The sequence below is a fragment of the Schistocerca gregaria genome, chromosome 8 (genome assembly GCF_023897955.1).
Source record: "Schistocerca gregaria isolate iqSchGreg1 chromosome 8, iqSchGreg1.2, whole genome shotgun sequence".
NCBI classification, from domain to species: Eukaryota; Metazoa; Arthropoda; class Insecta; order Orthoptera; family Acrididae; genus Schistocerca; species Schistocerca gregaria.
Genome location: NC_064927.1, coordinates 213,097,433 through 213,112,523, shown reverse-complemented (window position 1 = coordinate 213,112,523; position 15,091 = coordinate 213,097,433).

Below are 15,091 nucleotides of genomic sequence, written 5' to 3'. Positions count from 1 at the left end.
CACACGTTCCTGTCAAGTCTTTCTGCAGTATCGTAGAAGGAACATCCAGCTTCCGGTAGCCATATTACACGAAAGCGTTCAAACTCAGTGAGTTGTTGATAATAGGGCCCTTATCGTTTTAAAGGCATTACCGAATATCATCAACTCACCACGTCCAAACTCAAAACTAACTAATGTTCACAACCGGGGTGTATTTAAAGTAAACCTAGTTTGTATGCTCGTATTCACGCTACCAGCGCACTTCTTACGGACTGGAGTGAAATTTGAATAGATATCATCTTTAAGATGTAAAACACGCCTACTCTGTTTCGTTTACGTTACACAGCAACTTCTTAGCGTTGAAAATTTTCTTCCTGTCATTATATGTCTGCGATCGTCTCTGCTTAGCAAGTACTGTAAATTTACTTTTAATCCTTATTTTTCCTGTGCGTTAAATAGTACTAAGCATATTATTAACGTAAAGAAGTTTTTCTTGGTTTATGTAATACTAGGTAAACGCTAAATAATCAAATTTTCAGATCGCCGAACGAGCAAAGAGTTAGTTACATCCTGAAATGATTATGAGTTATTCTGCGAAAGTGCTTGTAACTACAAATGACAGGGGTAACTACATTCTATGGTTGTGTTAACAGACTGCCAGCAACGATTCTCTGTGATAGACAACTTTTGCACAATGACAAAAACAAAAACTTGAACGCGCCCCAGGTGATGCAGGGAATCTATCGCGGCTCAGCAGTTTCCTTGAAACATGAATTAACCGGTGTCACAGACGATATGTAAGTCGCGATCGGATATTTAAAGCCGGCTTTCCTTTAATTAACTCCCAAAGAGAGGTTTATAAGAGATTATGATGCTGGTTTTAGGCCAGGATATGTAACTTTCTGTAACTAGTCTCTCTCACAAGCAGACTCTCTATGATGTTTGAAGCTTCGGAATGGAATAGACCCTCAAAAACACCAGAGGAATAAAAAGGGATGGTTAACCAGAGTTAACCAAGATGAAATGGAAATTCGGATCCTCACTGTAGCCTTCACAGAGCTGCTGTATGTGTAACTAAATTTGACCTTATAGGCAGAATTTATAGGATGCAAATGTTTTTACCGCATACATCCTACAGCCTTCTAATAATCAGAAAACCCTTGACGTACTGTAGCAGAAGAAACTATGTCGATGCCCCCCTCTCCACTGCCATATGTCTCGAAACGTGACACACACACACACACACACACACACACACAACCGCGTGGGCGTGCGTATGGCACAAAATTCTTCATCAATAAATCTAATCTGTATTTACTGCTTAAGGCAGGTTAATTCACATCAGACAGCGCGTGGCATCCATGCGGTCAGATGCGCGCCTTGCCACAATTCGCGCAGATTCCCCCCCCCCCCACCTCCCCGGCAGAGGTTTCAGGCCTCCCTCGGGCATGGTTGTGTGTGTTGTCATTATCGTAAGCTACTTTAAGTTATATTAAGTAATGTGTAAGACAAGGGACCTATCCGATCAGCAGTTTGGTCCCATAGGAACTTATCATCACAAATTTCCAATTTTCCAAACTCACCCCAGCTTTGAACACTATTAAAACGAATCGGATGCATTCAGAGAAATTAGATACTATGTAAACATAACTTCGGAGTAAGGATCCCAAGGGAAGATTCATTAAACTAAAGATAGAGATAGGGACAAAAAATTGCTATTTTCCCAGATACACTCTACATACTTCGTGTGTAAATGTAATACAACGAGCAGTTGTAAGACGTCATGGTCTCCTGGCCTTCATTGCTTACATAATCCACACTCACAATCATATTCTGCCCATCATGGCGCTTCATTCGAACCCAAACTCGATAAAATAAAGTCAATGTTTTATGAATTCATGTAAATGACATGAAAACGACTAGTAAATCGCAAATGCCCACCAAGATTAAAATACTCGAGTCTGGCGTACACACAAACACTCAAGACACGACGGTCGCAGAGGCTTTTAGTTCGGGAGATGTAACACGACTCAACGTATCTATCTCGGCGCGCGACCGCCAATAGAGCAGACATCGTTTGCCCGACTGAAAAGACGACCCCGTGTTCGGCTGAAAAATAAATTCCACTACATTGTGTGGGAGCGCTCAGCCTACGCATTCTTTACAAATAAAGCACGCAGTTTCAGATATTTCACATAGAGATAGCAAACGACAAACGTCAATGCTACAAGTTTCCGGACTGGTCACTTCAAACGTAACGTCATTCTCCCGTTTTAGAAGAACAATGCTGACTGGCAGACGATATTCCTGACGCCTTGAGCTGAAGGGGTAATGGAACAGGCTGAAAGATATACCCCTTCACGTCTGGTGTGGACAGGCGCCGTTCCATTATCGCTCTTGGAACGAGAACACATAACGAGAGCGTGAGCGTTTGTACGTGTACTCAAAGAGTGAGGAACAAATCTCTCCTCAGTACTTCACTGGGAGAGCATCTCTATCGGGAGCGAATCGGAGTGCAACTCTATATTGAGTTCTTGCGATTAAGCGTTGTTCACTGCATTGGCTGCCACACTTGTTATGCAGTGTGAACGGACAGAGTTATAGTGAAACGCCTGCCAGCGAATTTTTGAGTGGCATCGCGGTGGACTGGTTATCTGACTTGTGTACCTCGCCAATAAATAGACTAGGGTCGAATACGAGTACTTGACTTCTTCAAGGCATAGGAAGAGTTTGAATTGCGAAGGTCAATCTAGATAGAACGAGAGTTATCTTATTTGTCAGCAGCGAGCGGTGCAGTCATCACACATTACGGTATTGTAAGCTACAGCTCTTTCCAGCCCCATATTTCCTCCACAACACGACACTTCACTGCATTTCACATGTGACAACCTCGAACGAACCTAGCAACATTCTAACGGATAATTATTCAAGTTGAGTATGTGCAGCTCTCAGCCATACTGCTAAGTAATAACAATCTTACACTTTGTATAGAAATTTCATTAGTGAATCCCATTCCGTAAGAGGTAACCTCGTATTCCGAAAAGAACCTGGAAATAAATTGTTCAGTTCATAACTGAAAGTGCCATTGTGGTTTCTCAGAATTTTTGCAAAATTAAAATAATAATTTCGTTAGTTTGATGTTTTTCTTACACTAACTAGCACTACTCCAGTACCCAAGTATCCTACTAAATATGTAAGAAATTTTGTGAATTTTTGTGTCATCTCCTATAGCGGACGATTCCAGAAGATATTTATTGCTGAAAGTTTTTCAGGCATCTCTCTTTAGAAGGTTAGGAGCGTCTGTCTGACTTCTGTAGTAGTGTGGGGGTGGAAATTGCATCTTGCAGGAGCCATAGAATAAAGGGTACATCTCAGATTAATCCGTTGAGGAGAATGACAGAATATCACCTACACGCCGCTCACATAAAATGGCGACCCTGCCAGGAGAGGTAAAATAGTTAAGCTATCAGGACAGGAAAGTGTCAGGATAGTTAGGTACGACAGGTCGCAGGAGTAGTACTTTGAAGAACTTCCTTTCATGTATTAAATAGCTATTTGCAATGATTGGGGTTAGAATAGGTACTGGTAGTGAAGAAAACAGTATTGTAGGGAAAAGGGCGAGTGTTATTGTGTTGGAAAATTTTGCAATTTTTTTCCGTTTTTTTTTGTTTTTTTTGTAGCTGTTAGGGCATAGGATTCTCAGGTGATAGGCAGTGACGCAGAGTGACGCAGAGACGCAGTGTGACCCATTTAGGGAATATTCGTTCACATTTTTGTTGAACGCAGTTGGTTTTTACCATCGTGTATTAAAACATTTCCTTTTATCAATAGTGCAATTTATAATCATTGTTATGTGAGTAGAATAAAATTTCCAATGGTAAACTTAACTGATTTTTCGTCGTTATTTTACCAGCTAACTAAAAATAGGAAAGCCTTGAACCCTTTCCACTAAATTTAGTTAGTATTTTCTTTTACAGGGAGTGCAGTGGAGCTGACGCTGAGATCATTAAGTATTTGGTTATATCATCGCTAGTCTCACTGAACTCTTCTGAATTCTACATGTCATGTGTGGTCTGGCGTCTCCTTACTAGCAACAGGACCCAGGTTCAAACTAGTTAATTCCCTAAAAAACACGCTCAGAGCGTCGTTGCGCGAAAGTGGTAGAGAGACACGATATAGTACAAACAGACACCACCATCAATGTTTAGAAAATGGCGTAGCATCATATAAGCTGGAATTAAGAAATAACATTTTTTTTTCCCTTGGAAGCGCACAGATGGAGATTGGAGACTGTAGCAGAGCAGACAGAACATTAGCCGAAAGGTTACGTGAGAGACAACACGTAAACAAGATGGTGGAGAATCAACCAGATAGACAGCAAGAAAACGAGCGTATTGAGAATAGGACAGAAGGTGAACCTGAGAATAGGACAGTCGGGGAGCTGCAGAATCATCAGGCTCAGTTAGACTGGGACTAAAACTGAGACGGATCAGATAGATGGGAATCGAGGGGACGAGAACATCGAATTTCCAGTATATAAAATGCCAGGTAGGGCACATTGTGAGCCAGAAATAGGCAGCCTACGTAGGAAACGGCAAAGGCTAGAAGCGAAACGAGCACAGGAAACGCGTTTGTTCATGTACTAACACAAGGTCAGCAGCAATTATGATACTTAAGTGGACAAGGTCCAATTGGACACCGTAAACTTTGACTAGAAGGTGGAACGTTTTACGGAAAAAGCCACTCGAACAGCAATAGAAATTTCGGATGAACAAGTAACTCAAAGCAAGATGGAAAAGGTTGGGCTGAAAAAATATTATCAGTGGATCAATAAAATAGAACTTATAAACAAAGATCAGTTTGCAAGGCTTCGAGCAGAGTTGATACAAACTATCGATGAAAAGATCGAGACCGCTTACATCTGCAGCGAAACAACTGACACGTCAAGCATTAATTCAGTACACGAACACGCGCCGTCTAATAAAGTTCAAGGAAAACTAAGGGTTGACGTACCACTCGCGCAGAAGTCGAAACAGAAAACTCTGATTAAAGTAATACATGACATGCCACAGCACCAGGCACAGTATCAAGAAAAACGCAATACATACATTCAGCCGATACCAATCGAATGACAGGCAACTGAACCAGTAAATCCAGTGGCACAACATAATGGCAGCACAGATACTATACCGCGAACGACGAGAGTAGGAACATACGAACAGCACTTTTGTTCAACAATGATACGATATGACGCGGATATGAGTCAGGTAGTTGAGAATAGGCAGACAGGCAGTAGATTACCAGAGAATAAACATGACGTCACAAGCAGTGGCAGATTAATTGAGACCATGAATCAGCCACAAACAGGATTTATGAGTAGATATGATACAGACCACTTCCTTACAGTTAGAACATTTGATTATTTCAAGGAAGAAGGCGGTAGCTTGCATGCACGCACATTCATTGATCAGTTTCAAGTAGGCTTACCAAACCACTGGAGCCCAGCTCACAAACTTGACTTCATTTGTGCACTCATGTCAGGGACAGTAGCAGAGGTGATGCAAAAGATTGCGGCTACCTGTACATCTTACCTAGAGAACAGATCAGCATCTCTCGAAAGATATTGGTCTAAGGAGGCGCAAAACAAAACTAAATACGAGTTACTTCAGACGACAACATATGAAAACTCAGGAGAGAAGAGCGTGGTAAAATTCTTTTATGACATACACAGAAAGAATCAGTGCCTACAATGCCTAGACAAACCATACAGTAACGGAGAGGTGAAACGTCTACGCAGAATGAAATTACCGGTAAAGTATCAACAGTCGACAATAGGAAAAAAGGAAAATACCGAAGAATTCAAAGAGGTTTTAAAGGAACGAATTTATGTTTAAAGAAGGCGAGGTGAAAGAAAAAAGAAAGGAAAGGTGAGAGCAAAAGGAGAGGACTAGGAACGAATATTCCAATAATAATAATCGTAATCCTAACACCAATAATTTCAGGCAATTTAACGGACAAGGACAACGGCATAATGGAGAAAATTGGCGTAGAAATGATAACCAGAATAATTAGTACCGAAATGGGATCCGTAATGGACACTCATACAGTGGCGGATATGGCTTTACGAGTCAAAACGCCAATGGTCAAGGGTACTCTGAAAGAAGTCACGATGTTGAAAACCGCAACTGGCGGGACCAGGGCGCGAATAATTACCGATGAAATAATGGCCCACAGAGACAAGAACAACACAGCAAAGGGAAACCGGAAGTAGATATTAGGCCACCAAATACTGCAAAACGTATAGACTGACGTGGGAGAGGTTATTCAAACTAACGTCCACCCTATCTTGTACTAACCACTATATGAAAAACATAAATTAGGAATCAACAAAACAACATGTTAAGTAAAAGAAAAAGAGACACAATACACACTAACAATCTGTTGCAGTATGAAGTACACTACAACATGCACACAAACAATGAACAGTACGCAACAATTAAAAGTAAGAAGAAGTTGTAGGACATAATTAAAATAAAGAAAATCATATAATTCTTGCCACTATCAGAAAATTCTTGCATTTTATAAAATCAGAATTTTTTGTAAATAACAAACATATGTAAAAAAAATTGTAAATAATTTAATGCATCAGATGGACATCGCCACCAACAACAATCACCATCTCCATTAACACCATATGCTTCGAGATAGCGACGAAGAGGGTACAGACACGATGAGAAAGCACTTAGGGCAATAACAACAACATGAAGACCAACGCTACACTGGAAATGCAGGTTGCAACCCGGTTGGACTTCAGGAGGACAACAAGCAGCACAGACATTTCATATGTCACAACACTGCTAAACAAGATAAGAGCGTGGGGAGGATCACAATACGAAAAGACGACAATGAGGGTACAAAAAATTACTCAGATCTACAAACTCATCAGGTAACATTTGGAAAGGCAGTCAGATCCTACAAATCCTATATCACTCCTACACCAAAATTAACGTATTCCTATCCCAAGATGAACAGAAGAATGCAAGAAATAAGAGAAGAACAGAATATGCCAGATGACGAAGGGCAGAAGACAGCAAGATACCTTTCTCTCCTATCCTACAAAACAAATTGCTACAAACGTCTTTCCATGATCTTTAAGGCATGGCAACTACTACAACCACCTCTTCAAAAATATACCTTGAATTGTCAAATAGAAGCGAACGGCAAACGGAAAGTTAAGTAGTACCAACCAATATTATCTAGAAATAAATTCAGCAAAGTGAACAGTATTCTCCCTACCACATCATCAAATTGCCGTACCGAAGCAGGTATCAAGTACCAAGACGTCACAGCACAATATTGGCTGACGATCGTCGGTAGTCAACGACAGTCATCGAACAGCCATACTGTCCCAGGTGTGACACCAAAGGAGTACCAAGACATCATTGTTTATGCAGTAAACCACAGTCATCATCAGCGGTTAAAAGTACCTCTCCATGACGACAATGTCAACAAGTTAGACCTGACATCACATGCCAGAGTGCTTCTCTCATGATTTGTGACACCCATACAAATGAGTCGATGCCTTCCAGTATTTCAGTGGGGATCGACGAGCTCAGAAACTGACTCAGCACAAAACGAAAAAACTAATAACATACAAATGTAGAGTTAAGAAAATTATATATGTGTAAAAATATTTTTTTTCCTTTACTGTAAAAGTAATTATTTTATCATATATGTAAATCCCATAATGTGATAGAGACTTTAAAATATTAAGAAAGAAAATTAATTAGTCTAAGTAGATTATCTCAAAAAATCCCAGTAAAGCCAAGACAATTGTTTTATATAAAAAGATTTTGATCAATAATAGGTTGAGAGACGATAGAATAAGGGAAAACACTTCTTCACTCTTAAAACAATAACACAAATAATGCCTAAATAAATAAAACAAAGTCACACAACAGAGCTTTTGTGAACATTCACGCGAAGCTTAAGTAAAGAAAGATATAACCAAACTGAAACGTGATACACTGTACACTAACGAGTTTAGAAAAATTAATATTCTAAATACAAAATTTTGGAAATGAAAAAGAAAAACAGAGACATGTACTGGCAACGACAAAGAATAAAAACATCTGTAAAGTCTATATTTGCCTGACAACATAACATAAATTATATAATTAAAAAATAGAGACAATAGCTATAAAGAAATCATTAGATAAAATGGTTAAGAATGGCTGAGAAAAGTTTATCGGAAAATCTAAAAGAACAATTTTTGCCTCACGTTGTCAATGATTTCCTCGGCATTGACAAACCCCAGACAAAAACTTTAGTCCGAACGAACGAAGTATGTAAGATGTCGTGGTCTCCTGACCTTCATTGCTTACATATTCCGCCCTCACCATCATATTCCGCACATCAAGACGCTTCATTTGAACCCAAACTCGATAAGATAAAGTCAATGTTATATGAATTCATGTAAACGATATGCAAGGCTGGCGTACCCACAAACATTCCTGACACGACGGTCGAAGGGGCTTTTAGCTCGGGAGACGTAAACCTCATGTCGTAGGGCCGCTCCCTTCAGAGGACGACTCAACCTATCTATCTCGGCGCGCGACCGCCCATAGAGCAGACAGCATTTGCCCGAGAGTTAGGATGACCCCGCGTTCGGCTTAAAAGCAAATTCCACTACACTGTGTGGGAGCGCCCAGCCTACGCATTCTTTAGAAATATATCACGCAGTTTCAGAGATTTAACATAGAGACAGCAAACGCCAAGCGCCGATTTTACAGATTTCTGGATTGGTCACCTTAAACGAAACGTCTTTCTCCCGATTTAGAAGAGTAATGCTGATTGGCAGACGATACTCCTGCCGCCTTGAGCTGAAGGAATAATGGAGAGACCAAAAGCTATACCCCTTCGTGTCTGGCGTGGAGAGGCGCCGTTTCGTTGCCGCTCTTGGTAGGAGGACACGTAACGAGAGCCTGCGCGCTCGTACCTGTACTCAAAGGGCAAGGAACAAGTCTTTCCTCAGTACTTCACTGGGAGAGCACCTCTGTCGGGAGCGAATCAGAGTGCAACTCTATATTGAGTCCTTGCGATTAAGCGTTGTTTCCTAAGTTGGCCGCCTCACTTATTGTGCGGTGTGAATGGACAGAGTTATAGTTAAACGCATGCGAGCAAATCTTTGAGTTGCATCACACTGGACTGGTTATCTGACTGGTGTACCACGCCAATAGTTATGTTAGGGGCGAATAGGTGTCCTTGACTCCATCAAGGCACAGGGGGAGTTTGATTAGCGAAGGTCAATCCGGATAGAACGAGAGTTGTCTTATTTGTCAGCAGCGAGCAATGCAGTCATCACAGATTACGGTATTGTAAGCTACAGTTCTTTCCAGCCCCATATTTCCTCGAACGTACCTAGTAACATTCTAACGGATAATTATTCAGGTTGAGTAGGTGCGGCTCTCAGCCATTCTGCCAAGTCAATAACAATCTTAAACTTTGTATAGAAATTTTATTAGCGAATCTTATCCTTAAGATGTAACTTCACATTCCTAAAAGAACCTGGAAATAAATGGTTCAGTTCATAACTAAAAGTGCCATTGTGATTTCTCAGAATTTTTCAAAATAAAATAATAATTTTCGCTAGTTTGATGTTTTTCTTACACTAACTAGCACTACTCCAGTACCCAAGTACCCCACTAGTTACGTAAGAAATTTTGCAAATTTTTCTGTCACTTCCTTACAGCAGACGACTTTCAGGCACTTCTCTTTAGAACGTTAGGAGCGTCTGTCTGACTTCTGTAATAGTGTGGGGTTCGAAATTGCATCTTGCAGGATCCACAGGGTAAAGGGTACATCTCAGATTAATATCAGGGAAGGAAATCGTAAAATAACTGGGTTGTTAGCGAAATCCATAAGGGGGATTCTAATATACATGGATCTACCTCTTTTTTACACTAATATCAGTGTCCAATGAGAAGTTAAGGCAGGCAGGTGCTAAAGAGGTCCAAAACTCACTAAATTCTCACAACAGGAAAGTAAATAATAATGTTACCATATTTACCCAAAATATTGCTGGATTAAGGAAAAATATAGATTCTCATAAAAGTAAAGTAAATGATAATGTTACCATTTTTCACCAAAATATTCCAGGATTGAAAAATAAAGTAGATGACCGCCAGGTTTGTTTATATGACATTGTATCTGATAATGTAATAGATATACTATGGCTGTCTGATCATCACATTGTGACCTATATGGAAAAAGTAAATATCAGTAGTTATAAACTAGCTGCACATATGAGTAGAGAGTATAAGGTGAAAGGAGGAGTTGCCATATATGTCAAAAATTATCACTGTGTAGAAAGCATAGATACAAAAATGTTTTGTCTAGAGCAACATATAGAGGCATGTGCCTGTCAACTTAAACTGAAGGAGGGCACTTTTATAATTATAACAGTATATAGGTCCCCTTCAGGGAACTTTCATTTATTCCTGTATAATTTGGATAGTGTAAAGCAAATTATTATTTCTGGAGACTTCAATGTTGATTCGCTGAAACAGTGTAATAGGAAGAATGACCTGGAAGTTTTGCTCGGTTCTTTCAATTTGGCATCTGTCATTAATTTTCCTACTTGGGTAGTAAAAGACAGCTGAACATTGATAGAAAACACTTATAGACCAAGACAGATTAAAAAAGCAAATTTTTGTCCGGTTGAGAATGTCTTTCTGATCATGATGCTCAGCTAGTTACAGTAGCTGACATAGTTCCATTCAGTAATTCAAAACTGCCCTTAAAAGTTGTGCATTCAATTAATGACTCAAAAATTATTAATTTCAGAGAAAATCTTAAGCAGTTAAACTGGGATAAGGAGTACAAGGAACCCAAGGCTAATTTAAAATATAACTTATTTCATGATACACTTGTAAGAGAATTTGATCACTGTTTCCCCTAGAAAGTAGTCAAATCTAATTATAAGGAACAATGCAAATAATTTTGGCGTACTAAAGGAATAGAAATATCTTGTAACCACAAAAGAAAGAGTAATGACTCAGAAACAGCCAAATAATATAAAAACCAATGCGCTACATTAAGAAAGCTTATTAAAAAGTACAGAAGCATGTGCATCATATCTGAGATTAAACCTCTGATAACAAAATCAAAACAATTTTGAATATTATTAAAATGGAGACAGGGCAACCAATAGTAAAGCATGATGGCATCACCATCAAAGCGAATGGCAACTCGATAAACAACAAGCCAGAAGCCGAGAACATTTTGAATAATCATTTTTTAAATGTTGTAGAGAAAATAGGATCTAAATGTAGATTAGAAGAAGTAAGGCAGTTAATGGAAGAGGCCTTACCCACACCATTTGTTACAATTGAAATTCCACCCATCTCTCCTGCTGAAATTAGGAAGATAATAAAATCTCTCAAGAATAAAAGCTCACATGGAACTGATGGAATTTCCAGCTGGATAATAAAAGCTTGTTCCCAAGAAATAAGTGGGATTCTTATTCACATATATAATAGCTCTCTGAAGCAGAGTATGTTCCCAGACAGACAGATGTATGCCATTGTTAAACCACTGCATAAAAAAGGGGATACGCCTGAGGTCAACAACTACAACCCAATCTCTCTTCTGACTGCTTATCCAAATTTTTTGAAAAATTAATGTATTGTAGAGTAGCTTCACTCCTTTGTAAAAAATAGAGTTTTTACAAAAAGTCAGTTTGGTTTCCAGAAGGGTTTTTCAACAGAAAATGCTATATATACTTTCACTAATGAAATATTAAATGCTCTGAGTAACCGGAAGTCACCTGTTGGGATATTTTGTGATCTATCCAAGGCTTTTGATTGTGTAAATCATAGAATATTTCTACATAAGCTCATGTACTGTGGTATGAATGGGACAGTGGTGCAATGGTTTAAATCATACCTAACTGGAAGAGTGGAGAAATTTGAAATAATCAATTCACATAATATGCAAAAAACTGGTGATTTCTCAAACTGGGGAACAATCAAGAATGGGGTGCCGCAATGTTCGGTCTTGGGTCCTCTGCTGTTCTTAATATATATTAATGACTTGCCATTCTATATTCACGAAGATGCAAAGCTGGTACTTTTTGCCGATGATACTAGTATAGTTATCACACCCAACAGACGAGAATTAACTGGTGAGATTTTAAACGATGTTTTGCAGAAAATCATCGAGTGGTTCTCTGCAAATGGGCTCTCATTAAACTTTGACAGAACACAGTATATACAGTTCCACACAGTAAACGGAATGACGCCAATAATAAATATAGACTTCGATCAGAAATCGGTAGCTAAGGTAAAATATTCAAAATTTCTAGGTCTATGCATTGATGAGGGGTTGAACCGGAAAAAACACACTGGGGATCTCTTGAAACGTTTGAGTTCAGCTACTTATGCTATTAGGGTCATTGGAAATTTTGGCAATATACGTCTGAGTAAATTAGCTTACCATGCCTATTTTCATTCTCTGCTTTCGTATGACATCATATCCTGGGGTAACCCATCATTAAGTAAAAGACTGTTCATTGCACAAAAGGGTCTAATCAGAATAATTACTGAAGCTCATCCAAGATCATCCTGCAGACACTTATTTAAAGAGCTAGAGATCTTCACTGTATCCTCAATATATATATATATTCACTTATGAAATTTGTTATTAACAATCCCAACAAATTGAAAAGTAATAGCAGTAATAGGAGAAAGGATGATCTTCACTACTCAAGGTTAAATCTAACTTTGGCTCAGAAGGGGTAAATTATGTTGCCACGAAAGTCTTTGGTCGATTACCTAATAGCATCAAGAGTCTGACAGATAGCCATATAGCATTTAAAAGGAAATTAAAAGAATTTATTAATGGCAACTCCTTCTACTCATTAGATGAATTTTTGGATATAGTAAGGGCGAATTTCCCCAACACTCACAAAAAAATTAAAATATGAAGTGTCACGTAATATTTTGTGTAATGTAATATCTTGTATAGACACCTTTTATTACCCTGACACGTTTCACATCATTACGAAGTGTCGTATTCGTGATCTGTGGAACAAGTACAAATCTAGTCTAATCTAATCCGTTGCGCAGAATGACAGAATAGCACCCACACCCTCACATAGTACGCCTTTATATGCCACCCCGCATCCAATAGACTAAATTAAATCACTGCATATTATTGGGTTGGTGCATAAGTTCGTAGTTATTTTCTCTAAGTTTTATAAGTACAACATTAACTCAAAACAGATCATTTATTCATAAATAATTTATTCTCCTTCACTATTTACGACAGTCTGTCAACGCTAGGGAATCTTTCGATTCCCCGAAATCACGTGGTTTTGAGGTGAAGCACTCGTTCCCTCTTGTTCAGAACACATTAGCATACAGAAAGGAAGTCCCTTGAAGAGCGGGAAATGTGAAAAACTTATAGCAAGATGAGGTTAATCCGGTGCGTGCAAAGTGACTTCCCAGTCCAAGTCCTGTATGGTGTTTTTTATCAGTCTAGCAGAATGGTGGCGGGCGTTATCGTGGAGGAACATCGCTTCGTCCAGTCTTCCAGGTCGTTTTTCTTGGACTGCTTCTGCAAGACGTGTCAGTTGTTGGCAATAACTGTCATCAGTGACGGCTACACCGGCCTTAAATGAGGAGGTAGTGGCACTCACTGTCAACACTGTGGTAGAAGAAGTGGCTTAAGTACTTCAGGAAGACGTAACTGTCGTGGGCTGCCAATAAGTTTCCAGGAAATGACGGCCTCCCACTCGAATTTTGCATATCTTTTAGCTATCTGTAGAACTACTTGGACTTCCATCCGTCGCAAACTGATGTCCCCGAGAACTGCAGTCACAGCCTCTCTCGTCGATGGGGTCATCATCCCGGATCCTAAGCTACATAGGCGATTCCCCGATCTGTGACTACTGGTCCACCAATCAATTCAAAGCGACATGAATATTGTCCGCTGTTTGTTGGCATCATGACTCAAGAAAGTAGAAACACATGTCACGTCCCTTGATCAAATTTCACTGGGTGGTGACATCATACAGCCATTTGCGCACCCGTCAGACAGCAACATTTACATGGTGCTCTGGCGTCTCTTGACTTCAGTCAGACTTTCGACGGAGTCGACCACATCTTTTTCAAGACAGTCCTCCGTCGCCTTACCGCGCCTGTAACGATCAGGCGTTATATCTGATAGCGTTGCCGAATTTCCACAATATTTTGTGCTTCTGCGTTAAAATTTGTACCCTGTGGACTTCGCCAATGCCTGGTGGGCCACTTATGTTGCACAGCCTATGCTGACGACCTTATCCTTTACCTGTACAATGAAGATGATGTCCGTACCACATTGATATGGGCGGCGATGTGTGGGGAGGCATCTGGCAGTTCTCTTGATGTTTCCAAATGGCAGGTTCTACTCATTGGTGAGAACTTCCTCAGTGATGTGTCGCTCCACTAAGTTGGGCCACCAGCGTCACCTGTTTTGGCATTGCTTTTATAAATCGTCTCGGTCTTTCGGCGGCAACAAACAGCAGACGTCTCCTCCAAACGATCAGGCCAGGTCTTGTGGATCACCGGCTCAAATCCCTCGATACTCTATAGCGTTCACAATACGTGGCTGTCCACCACGCCTCTCGCATCCCTAATGCTGCACAAGTGTTCCCGGTCCCGATTACCTTCACCCACCATAGGTTGATGGCGATTGTTTGTTTTTCCTGTACTGGGATGTTATTTAAATTTCATTGCGTCATCCTTGGCCACCCAAGGGATCGTGGTGGGTTTGGCTTAGTTCACGTATCAGACAGAATTACAGCACTATTCGTTAGTTCTCTCGGTGAGGTAAGAGCAGTTTTGTGGCTTTTTGATCAAATCCTTTACTTGATGGGGAAAATAGGGATCGCACGGTTGCACTAGTAAGTGGATTTGCGGTGGAAATCGCATTAATACTACATGACGTAAGCCTTCTTCATCTTGAAAAATCCGATCCCGTAAACGTGGATTTTTACTTTTGTTCTTCCCACTAGTCATGTTACAGAAGAAATTTGTTACCCAGCACGCAATGCTACATCAAAGCAGTAAAA